The sequence below is a fragment of the Camellia sinensis genome, chromosome 15 (assembly GCF_055761805.1).
Source record: "Camellia sinensis isolate YWXY chromosome 15, ASM5576180v1, whole genome shotgun sequence".
NCBI lineage: Eukaryota > Viridiplantae > Streptophyta > Magnoliopsida > Ericales > Theaceae > Camellia > Camellia sinensis.
In genome coordinates this window covers 39,055,241-39,067,215 of record NC_138975.1, presented here as the reverse complement: position 1 = coordinate 39,067,215, position 11,975 = coordinate 39,055,241, and the positions used below count along the sequence as shown (strand labels likewise).

The following is an 11,975-nucleotide window of genomic DNA, read 5'->3' as shown; positions in this document are numbered from 1 at the left end:
GCATACTCCCTTACCAACTAGGATGCCCCTCCTGTTGAACTTCATATGTTAACAATCATAGATTTTTTCTCAGTTTAAAAAAATTAAAAAAAACACATATATAATCAAACGGAAAAAAAAAATTATCCCCTAAATTTCAAAACATAGCAAATGATAAACATCCATTTATTTTGAAAAATACACACACCCATCAATCTAAGAAGAGAGAACAACATGGTAATCAGAAACAATTGATCTGGTGATGCACGCAAATCTTCCTCCAATGAGCTCTCCAAGCCATTCGGCTAACTGGGTGTGTAACTGTCCAACCCGGAGCTACGGGAAACATCCTACAAAATCCTCGTCCGAGCTTGCTCAGGGAATCGTTGACTTACATAACTGTCGTTGGGGTTGTTGCAGAGGTCGTTACTTAAGTCGTTGAGGCCGTTGGGGTGTGTAACCGTCCACTTCAGAGGTCGTTGAATAGGTAACCGTCCTCTTCACTGTCACTCCAGAGGTCGTGGAGTTTGCTTTTGTCGACGATGACGAAGGACTGTTGGTGAGCTGGTGAGGGTTTGACCCAAACGAATATTCAATTGAGAGAACAATTGAGAAGAGAGCAGCGTCAGTGAAAAAATATATATAGGCCAAGTTTGGCTACAAAGAAAAAAGTGCACTTATTTCATCTTTTTATCTTTTTTGGGTCACATCAATCAACATCTCCTCTCTACTTTTTTTATACATAATACAAAAAAATTCAAAAAGTACACTTATTTAATCTTTCCAAACTAGGCCATATTGTGGGAGAATTTCAGCACGCAATGAGGTCCGTCATGTGACTTATCTTGGTAATTTGAATTAGTCATTATGTTGAGCTCTCAATGTATATAGTTCAAAAAAAATATTAGACCGATCCAATAATTACAATATAATAATTTTATATTTTAGTATTGATGGCCGAAAAAATAAACGATAAATATATTTTTAAAAATAAATGATTCGTTTTTTGAACATAAATAAAATAAAATAAAAAACTTACAATTATTGAATCGACTTAATTTTTTTTACTATATACCAAAAAAAATTATACATAATGAACAATTTACACTATCGAAATGGAACTCATAGTAATCTTCATAAACTTCTTAAGTTCAAATTTGAACTATAAAAATGCCCAACCCGTAATTGAAAAAATCACAAATTTATATATTTTGGTTTTTTATATGGTATATAATCAAGTTGAGTTTAGAAATAAATCATTCAAATTTAATTATTAAGTTTTAAAGTATATTTAAATTAAAATTATTTGCTTAATAAATCAATTTCAATTCAAATACTTAACGAATATAGTCTCATTTTTAAAAGACTAACGCAATGTAAACAAATAAATTTTTCAAAATTTTCCTACTTTCTTACATGTATATCATATCATTAAATAGTTTCAATTATTTCACACATTAATATATGTTTATAATTTGTAGTAGTGCCTGATATATAGTAATTGCAAAATCAAATTTAAAAAATAATGGGGTGAAGTACTAAGAAATCTTAAATAACGATTATATGAACTGTTCGATTTTTTTTTTTTTTTAATGAATCCAAAAGTTCTAATTTAGTATGAATTACATAAAGGGCCAAATATAAACGAGCGTGTATTATGTGTAGAGGGACAAACGTGAATTTTTCTCATAATGTTAAAATTACCAAATGTAACACTTAAAAAAAAAAAAAAACTCATTTATGTGTTTGGTTGGCAGATTTGAAAACGGATTTGAAAAGAGAAAAGGAAAAAGTAAGTTAAATGTGAATAAAATATACTTATATTTCACCCAGTTTCACACACTTTTTTCTTTTTTCGTTCCAAATTCCTTCCCAAATTTCCCAATCAAACACAAGCTTAGTGTACTTTTTCCAAATATAACACTCCAATATAACGATCTAAAAACGTACACTCCGATGTGATACACTAAAAAACTTTTCAATGTATTTTTCTCAAACGTAACAATGTAACATTCCATACAAACTCTTTAATATACATTTTTCAAATGTAACACTCCAATCAATGTAATACTAAATAATTCTTTAGTGGACTTTTTTTAAATGTAACACACTAAAAAACTCTTTAGTGTACTTTTTTCTAACATTCTAAAAAAACCTCTTTAGTGTACTTTTTCTAAACGTAACACTGTAATCAATGTACGTTAGTGTACTTTTCTCAAACGTAACAACGTAACATTCCAAAAACACTTCTTAGTGTATTTTTTTTTCAAACATAACACTCCAATTAATTTAATATACAAAAATTTCTTAGTGTACTTTTTCTAAACATAACACTTTAATGTAATGCTCCACGATAACACATAAATCGCACTAACAGAAATATAGATTTTACGCTCGACAACCAATACTTCAGCTACCAATCCCTCCCAAAATAATCTTCTACACCTCACATTTTCATTCTCATCCCAAAAATGAATCAGAAAATTAAAAAAATATATCACAAAAGAACATTCACTTAAACTCAAATGGCATCAAATCAAATAAATATAATTTTTCAAAACAAAAAGAACTAATTAATTCATTAAAAAAGGACTAAATGGATCAACATTCCCTTAAATGAAATTAATGAGTAAATTTTCAAAAAATAATTAAAGTAACAAACATTAAAAAACAGAGAACCAATAGATAGAGATGGTCAAAAAAACAGAGACGAAAATGGGCACTCCAAGAAAGAGAAAGAGAAAGGGTCCATGAAAAAAATATATAAATAAATAAATAAAATAAAGAGGAAGATGGAAAGATAGGCGGTAAAAAGTATACACCTTTCAAAAAAAGTATGAACCATATCCATTTTATAATTTAAAAACAAATAACATAACTTTATAATTTTTTAGTCAAAAAAAAATTAAAGAAGAAGAAATAATCATAACCAAATATTGCACAAAATATAATCAAAGATCTCAAAATAATGTCATAACTAAAGAAAAAAATTAGTCATAATGAAAGAAGAAAATGACAAAACTAAAGGTGCATATAGTAAGGTGTATTGCAAAATTCTCCTACTATATACAGCCTTAGGCCCCGTTTGTTTGGAGTTATAGGAAGGAGATTGGGACTACTAATACATTGGTATTACTAATACCTTGTTTGTTTTGAGAAATGGCCTTAGAATTACTAATACCTTAGTATTACTAATACCCTTAGAAGGGGATTCATAGTGAGGAGGTAGAGATGATATTAGAAAAATAGTAAAAGGATTAGAAATTTTTTTATTTTTTATATATTGGGAATTTTTTTAAAAATATTAATATTTAATTTTTTATTTGTTTTATTATTTTATATAAAAATAATTTAACAATTTCTCACTATTAATCCCCTCACTAACAATCCCCTCACTATTAATCCCCTCACTATCAATCTCCTCCATTCTATCTCTGAAAACAAACGGGGCTCTAGTTACATCATTTTCTTCATTAATTATGAAATTATTTTAAGATGTTTAGTTATACCATGTAATATTTGTTTATGAATTTTTTTTCCGTTACGACTCAAAAAATATAAAATTATTATAAGATACATATTATACACAATCTTTCTCAAAATGGACAGTCATAGAGAGAAGCCAAAAACAAACAACCCAAGTACTTTCAAAATTTTGTTTACAAAAATGCACTACATTTTTAAATATTTCAATATTTACGCCTATATTTTAAATATATATCCATCTATATAAGAGTTGCTTCACCAATAGCCAAAAGGTTTTTTTTTTTAATTTCCTGTTTTACCTTGCCTTGTTTTTAAATTTTCCATTTTGCCCTTTTTTTTGGTGGAATTTTTGAGTTATTTTGGGAAAATCAACTTTTATAGAGGTACTATTTTTTGGTAAACTCTCAAATAACACAAATGATATTCAGATATAAATTTTCAAACAAATGTTCAACTTTCGAATATAAATTTATGAAGATCATCCCATAATTTTCTTTTTTTATAAGAACAATATTTTTTTTCTTTTTTTCTCCAATTATTATTGGATAAAAAGGCTTCTTGTTTTTTAAAAATAACATGAAGTTCAATTTTGAACAATTCAAAATATATCATGAATAATATGCTCGACGAAATCTACAATATCAACGGTTTGATTTATTTAATCTTCTACTCTATTCAATGCCGAGAAGAAAAATCTTATTTTTGGATAACAATCTCAAATAATACTTAATTAATTGAAATAAAGGTTGAATGCCATCAAATTTAATGAAATAGAATGAAATTATCATTTTTTTATATTTGCAAGATAAGCATTCCATTATATTTTTTTTCCCATTTAAACAAACACTACATTAAAGTCAAAAAGTAAAATCAAAATTTTCAAAAAAAAAAAAAATTTGTGCAAGTAGCTCATGCCTTGCACAGCCTTGTTTCACTAGTGTGTAAAAAAAATATATATATATACATATATATACGTGCCCCAACTTACCCACAAAAGTGCCTGAAACATACTAATCTCGTACGCATCCCGTACCCAACATTCAAAAAGTACCAGTATGTATTTTGTGTACACAATACAAGTACCTGTACTACTAGGTAAGTATCCGGTGCTTGTACGACAATATTTCAAAGACCAAGAATGGTTAATAGACATATAGAATTTCCATATAACTAGTTTTCAACCATCCTCGGTTCAAAAAAAAAAAAAAGGTTTTCAACCATCCAATACAACTCCAGACCAAGAATGGTTCATAGATATGTGGAATTTTGATATACATGAAACCGAGGTTTCTTGGATGCGACAATGTTGAGTAAAATTTCAAGACTCACTACTTAAAATCAAGTAAAGCTTTGAAGGCACTACGCAACAAGTTATATGGGAGATGTCAAACCTTGAGAAAAAACGAGTTTAAAATGTATTACCTTGAACGCGAGCAGATTCACAATCTGACTCGGACATTTTAAATTCATCTGAGTTTCTGAAGCTCATGTTTCGGTTTCTCTGATGACGATATGTTATCTGGATGGCAATACTGTAAAAAAAACAAGATTAAAAATTGAAACTCCATAAGGGTACAAACTAAAACAAAAATATGAGAAAAGGTTGAATAACTTCACGTAAAAAAATAACCAACAGACAGAGATCATATAAAGTGTGTTTCCATCTAGCTTTTCAAGGACAATATAAAGGGCAGTGTGGTATAATTTTAATTTATAATGTTTTCATTTTTGTTTTTTGTGTTTTTGAAAAATTGAAAGTTAGTTTGAAAACACCCATCATTTTCATTGTTGTGTTACAACAATTTTCAAAAATTCAAAAAACAACTTACAAGTATGTCCTAAAGAAGGTGTTTTAGAAAAGAAAAAAAAAATTCAAAAACAGTTTTCAGTATGAGTTTCAGTTTTTTTTTCCCCCCCTCTATTTTTAATAATCACAAAAACGATACACCTAGACTAGATTATGCATGCTGAATAAATCTCTTGACTCTTTCTTTTTCTTTATTTTTTCTTCATCCAAGGAAAAACTGCGCCAAAAAATCAGATGAATTGTAATGCAGTGTATAAGACCACCATGTTCTAATTTACTAAAGCAAAAGCACAGCTTTATATGCGTACTTTTGGAAGCAAAACTTTGACCATACAAAACTTGCTCATCCTTATAGACAATATTCTTCAAGCAAAACTATAAATGAGTATTCTAAATTGCTAGGACTTAGACTAGGGCTTAGTTTTGGCAATCCCATGTGACACTTTCTCGTGTGTAAAACTTCTTTCAATTGTAATTGGTTTTATTATGTTAGGAAGATCTGAATCTGAGCTAGCTGGGTCTCTCTCTACAAGTGTGCAAATAGCTCAAAATAGTCCTTCGGTGATCTTAGATCATCCCTTGAAAAAATTGAAGTAATCCTTGGATCACCTAGTCATCCAGTCATGGATAGAAGATTTTGAAGGGAAATAGAATTCAATTTCACTTCAAGTGTAAACCCCTTTGGTGGATTCCAAAGGTTGGCGCATCAAGCTTTGGTGGATTCCAAAGATAGCTCATCTACTGTGCATTTGACTACGTTATCGACAATCTCAAGGTAAACATGAACACGGAGGCTGCACAAGAGTCTTAAGTCTATTGGGCATAGATTCGTCAGGTTCATTAAAAGATCCCTCGTATAATTATTCAATTTCATACTGGATTGTTGAGTGGCCTTTGGCCCATGGTTTTTCTCTCTCAAATAGAGGTTCTCCAATTGTGAACTTTTCACATTAAACCTTGTGCATTGTTTATTGTTTAGATCTAGTTTAATTGCATGAGCATTAACTTCAATCCAATCATGAATGTGACAATTGATTGATTGGTTAGGAGCTTGGTAGAATTGGATTATAATTACAAATCAATGGTGTACAGAAAAGAGGTTTTTCATTGATAAATTTCAAGGCATCAAAACAACCAAGAAGTCTAAAGAATGTAAAGAAGACAAAGCAATACTTGCCTTTTCAACTAACTGTTCCTTCAGTGGTGCAAGCATAAAGTTTGGAGTTCCACCAAACTGACCCAAGAAATATCGAGCCTCTGAACTGTAACAATGAATTTGCCTAATAAACTACAAATATATAATGTAAAAAAATGTACCTTAGAAACTACTCATGCCTCTGTACATTATTAAATTAGGAGATAACAATGGTCTAAATTCAATGTAACTAAAAGGATAACATTGTCACAAGAATTCTAAAACAGAATAATTGATATCTTGTTTGTTGTGTCGTAGTCAATTTTGACATGATTTCTGGTTTAGTCAATTGGCTAGCTTGGTATCTACTGTCGCATCTTGCTTTTGTTTTTTGTCTAGTTCTCTTCTCCATTAGAGTTTGTTTTATGTAGTTGAATCAGTTCTCAGTTAGATTGTTTTGGAAGGGGTATGTTATGTACACTTTTCGTAACAAAATTAACACAAATAAAAAAAAGAAGAAATAGGGAAGAAGAGACCCACTTCGAGGGGAGAGACCTCCTGTTGGTTCAATTCAAGGTGAACCTGACCTCCATAAACTTCACAAGAAGTTAATCAGAAATTTTGAAGCACGGGTGTGACAAAAATGGTGCCGTATGGGTACTTGGGTACCGGGTACTCCGAATACATGCCGGGTACAGCAAATACATTTGGGTACGGCATGGTAGACCGTGGGTACAGCATCGGTACGGCAAAATATATTTTTTTTATTTTTTATTTACAGCTGCTAGAATTTATTGCAACAATTATTATTCTTCTTTCAATTTTGAAAATATCAAGTAATTTATTTCCAACACCCTTTACCTATGAGTCATGATTTTGCTCTCTTTTGTATCATATTTTAGACAATCAAAAAAGAAAAATAAATAATTATATAACTTTTTAGACAAATTGTTCTCTTTTTAGTTTTGATATTAAAACTTATGATTTATATGTTGGATGTTTAGCTATAAATTTAAAAAAAATAAATAAAAAAATTGACGTATCTCAACCGTAGCCGTACCCTACATTTTCAAGAATTAGCCGTATCGACATACCTATATCGTACCCGCACCCGTGCTTCATAGATCAGAAAACATCCAATACACTTTTTCATTGAATACAACTTCTTTAAATACACAACTAGAAAACTACCTATAAACCCACTAACCCCACATCACATATAACCCCACTAACCCACTAACTCACTAATGCTAAGACTCCTAATTACTAACTAATTAATAATAACCAAAATAAATAAAATATAATATCAAAAGATAATACGAACGTATCATTCCTACTCCTTTAAAATCAACCTTGTCCTCAAGGTTGAAATATAAGTTATACAAAATCCTCTTGAATCCCATATTTTTTTGAACAAAAGTTGTACAAACATAAAATTAACTTTTTGTCGAATTAGACTTCCACAAATATTTATCTTGAGCATTGTAGTAAAAACATTCTTTTACGACTTTGATAAAACAACAATGATTGTTGCTTTTTCCTCCATCAAGAAATTAGCTTTATCAAAATTCGTTTTCATGTTGTTTTCTTCCATCTTCTTTGCTTTTTAATGCTTTAGTGTCTTGATCAATATTTTGACGTCATCTAGAACATCCATAAATCGCTTGCTGCTCTCAACCATTTTGAAGACAAGTAACTTAATCTCTTGTAAATCTTTACGAATTAACTCCAAGATATCTTGTGGTATAAGTATCAATGGCTCTGATACTACTTGTTATATACACTTTTCGTAACAAAATTAACCCAAATAAAAAAATTTAAAAAATAGGGAAGAAGAGACCCACTTCGAGGGGGGAGACCTCCTGTTGGTTCAATTCGAGGTGAACCTGACCTCAATAAACTTCACAATCAGTTCATCAGAAAACATCCAGCATACTTTTTTTCCATTGAATACAACTTCTTTAAATACACAACTAGATAACTACCTACAAACCCACTAACCCCACATCACATATAACCCCACTAGCCCACTAACTCACTAATGCTAAGGCTCCTAATTACTAACTAATTAATAATAACCAACATAAATAAAAGATAATATTAAAAGATAATACAAACATATCAGGGTATGCCCCTGTTTGTTTCTTCTATGCCAAAAAAAGGCAGGTTCTAGAAGAGGGGAAATCTAAAATGCTTTGTAATGTGACCATTGCTCACGCTCATCTAAACAAAGACCAAAATTGTGCAAGCAAGAAAGTGTTTTCTTAGTCTACCATGCTCTGTGATGTCTCCATTGCTCGAACTCATTAAACAATGACAAGAATTGTGCATAGAAGATAATAAATTCAATTAAGAAACCCATGATTAACAACAAAATGCGCAACATCAAGTCTTTTCCTAGTTTAACAATGCATGAAACTTGCAATTAAAACAAAATTCAGGCTAACTTACTTCAATAGATTGACCTTCCTCAAAACTAAAATCACAGACAGGTAGAAGATCTTAAATAGTTTCCTTCTGCATCTACATGGCAGTCTTTATAAACTATAGGGAACCTAATACATTCACTAGTCAAAAAAAAATCTAGTCATTCCAGACATTCCATTTCACCTCGTTGTGGAATTTTCGCCTTTTGATATCACATTTCACTTGTAAAGCTCCTGGAATGAGATGGGTTGAGACATCGGAAGAGACGGAGATGATGACGACAACTTGTCCTCCGGCAGAGCGGCAGCGGAACTCGGAGAGGTTCTTGCGGATTTCTTCCAAAGAAGCGACTTTTGAGGGGGTTTGGGCAGAGGAGACAGAGTACTTGCTAGGTTGTTGTTGATGTTGTTGCTGTGGAGATTGTTGGTGTTTGAGACTAGCCTTGACATCGCTGAAATACAAAGAGAAGGAAGATTGGGATTGGGGTTGGGATTGTGATGGTGATGGTGATGAAGATGGGGTGTTTTGGTCTTCCACATTGGAGTCGGAGGTTGAAGATGAGAAGAAGTGAATTAAACTAGGGTTTTGAATTGCTCTGTGTTCGGGTTTGAGTTGAAGAGCAATTCCTATAATGCCATTGGCGAGCGAGTTGAGACTGAGGTTTATGGAAACCCTAGAAATTTCAGAAGCCTAAAGAAGATCCACTGTTTTCCCATGGGCTGGAGTGAATGAATTGATTACACTTTTGGGTTCGGGGCAAGTGGCCCAATGTTCAAGTTACGAACCGAATCTGTTTTCTTTCCGGTTTTCATTGGGAATGGCAATTGATCAAGTTTTTTGAGATGAAAAATAATATACAAATCTACTTTTTAGACCCACTTTCTAGATCAGTGACGTGTCAAGAAGATGAAGGCCCTGGTGGGGATAGGCTATGTTAGTTGACTTTTTTGACTTTTTGACTATTTTAACCTTACTAAAACAGTTGTGTTTGGGAAGATAGTTAACTTTTTTTTGTAATTGATTTGATAGTTGTTAGAGAAAAAGTGAAATGATTACGAGTTGAGTATAACATTTTATTTTATTGGCTATTTTAGCCCAAACGTAACTTTCCAAGCAGGGCCAAAAGATTTGTTAGGAATGGAATAAAGACAGTAATGTAAGGCCTTGTTTGGCATATATTAAAAAAAGTCAAAAAGCCACTATCCTATTTAAGTCACATCATCTTATTTAAGTCACATCACCTCTCTATCACATCACTTTAAACCCAACCCATATTTCATAAAAATTCAAAAAGTGCACATATTTAGAACATCCCAAACAACCCCTAAATTGCAGTAGCACCATCCTGCTGCTGAAGCGTTGAGGATTTTGAGTGAAAATAGAGGAAGAAAATTACAACTGTCAAAATCATAAAATTCATAAACCCAATGCAATTTTTTTTATTTTGTCCAGCAACAAACAAAGATTTATTAAGGCTCAAGGCCAAGAAAAAAGAGGATAAGATATCCTCTTACAGCAGAAATGGAAAAACCAAAAATAGGAAAAGAAAATACCAACAAAAAAAAAAAAAAAAACTACTATTATTTGGAATTCAAAGAAAAATAAAAGACCAAATGAATAGGGGAAGCCCTCTTGCTAGAGGAATATTGGAATTTTTTTAAGAACAAACTACTATTATTTGGAGCATTAAACAGTAGCACTTTGAATTGGGAAATGGCCAGAATTGCACTGGTAATGTCAACGGAAAAAGTGTAACAACAAAATATAATGTAAACAGCATAAGTTTCAAAGCCCTTGCAAATTAATTCAAATGATACTTCAGTCAAGTGATACTTTGTGAAAAGAACAAAACTTTCAATTAGTATTGAATGGTCATAATGAATTGTAAATTGGACCACATTCTAACATTTGAGGAGTTCAATTGGATTGAATTAAAGATACTAACTCAATCCCAACAACAAAACTACACTCTTATCAATCATCTAAGTACCTTAACAAAGCTCAATTAATTAAGTACTGTAGAATTAAGTTCAAATCCTAATTACCAGACAGAACAATTCAACAATTTGATAGAAATACACTTACTTGTTTGTCTCTCCGTCTTCTCATAATCTGAAAACTTCAACTTGATAAGGCTCTCCCTCAAATCCTTGAAGGTCACAATACCATCAACCCTCGGGCGGAACGGCAGCGGAGCGGTGGCGGAACTCGGAGAGGTTCTTTCGGATTTCTTCCCAGCGATCGGTGCTGCTTCAAGCTCTCGCGAATGGCATACCTGCCGCCTATACTCGCTTCGTTAGTGGAAATTTCGCCTTTGGATATCACATTACGCTTGCAAAGCTCCTGAAACGAGATGGGCTGAGACGGCGGAAGAGGCGGAGATGACGACGACGACTTGTCCTCCGGCGTCGGCACGGCGGAACGGCGGCGGAACCCGGAGCGGTTCTTGCGGATATCTTCCAAAGAAGCGACCTCTGAGGGGGTTTGGGAGGAGGAGAGAGAGCACTTGCTAGGTTGTTGTCGATATTTTTGCTGTGGAGATTGTTGTTGTTTGAGACTAGCCCTGACATCGCTGAAATACGAATATAAGGAAGATTGGGATTGGAATTGGTATTGGGATGAAGATAGGGTGTTTTGATTTCCGACATTGGAGTCGGAGGTTGAAGATGAGAAGAAGTAGATGAAACTAGGGTTTTGAATCGCTCTGTGTTTGGGTCTGAGTTGAAGAGCAATTCCTGTTAACGCCATTGGCGATCGAGCTGGGAAACCTAGACCTTGTTTGGTTTGTATTTGATAAACATATTTTGAAAAAAAAAAGGATAAAAATTTGTTTGGTTTGGTTTTTTTTTAAAAGATGTTTTGAAAAATTATTTTGAAAAAAAATTTTAAAAAAAGTGATTGATTTAATGTGTATGAGAGAGAGATTTGTTTAGAAAATTTGTAAATCAAACAAGTTTTAGAAAAAAAAAATTGAGAAAATTTGTTTAGTTTAATTACTTTTGAAAACTTATTTGTAAAGAATTTTTCTTAAAATTTTTTGAGAAATACAAACCAAACAAGGTCCTAGAATTTTTATAAGCCTGAAGAAGATCCACTATTTTCCATGGGCGGGAGTTAGGAGCGTAAAAATGAATCGCCATA

General features: G+C 32.1%; 1 long non-coding RNA gene across 2 annotated transcripts; it reads right to left on the bottom strand.

Moving 5' to 3' along the window:
- Positions 1-404: 404 nt before the first annotated feature.
- On the bottom strand, positions 405-11,059 carry LOC145813440 (uncharacterized). 2 transcript variants are annotated; one of them, XR_014356517.1, is made up of 3 exons: positions 10,920-11,059; positions 4,888-4,997; positions 405-543 (listed from the first exon to the last, which is right to left on the bottom strand). It is a non-coding gene; the product is annotated as an uncharacterized LOC145813440 (long non-coding RNA). The 2 variants fall into 2 exon arrangements; XR_014356516.1 differs by lacking the exon at positions 10,920-11,059 and adding an exon at positions 6,450-6,534.
- Between the last annotated feature and the right edge of the window lie 916 nt (positions 11,060-11,975).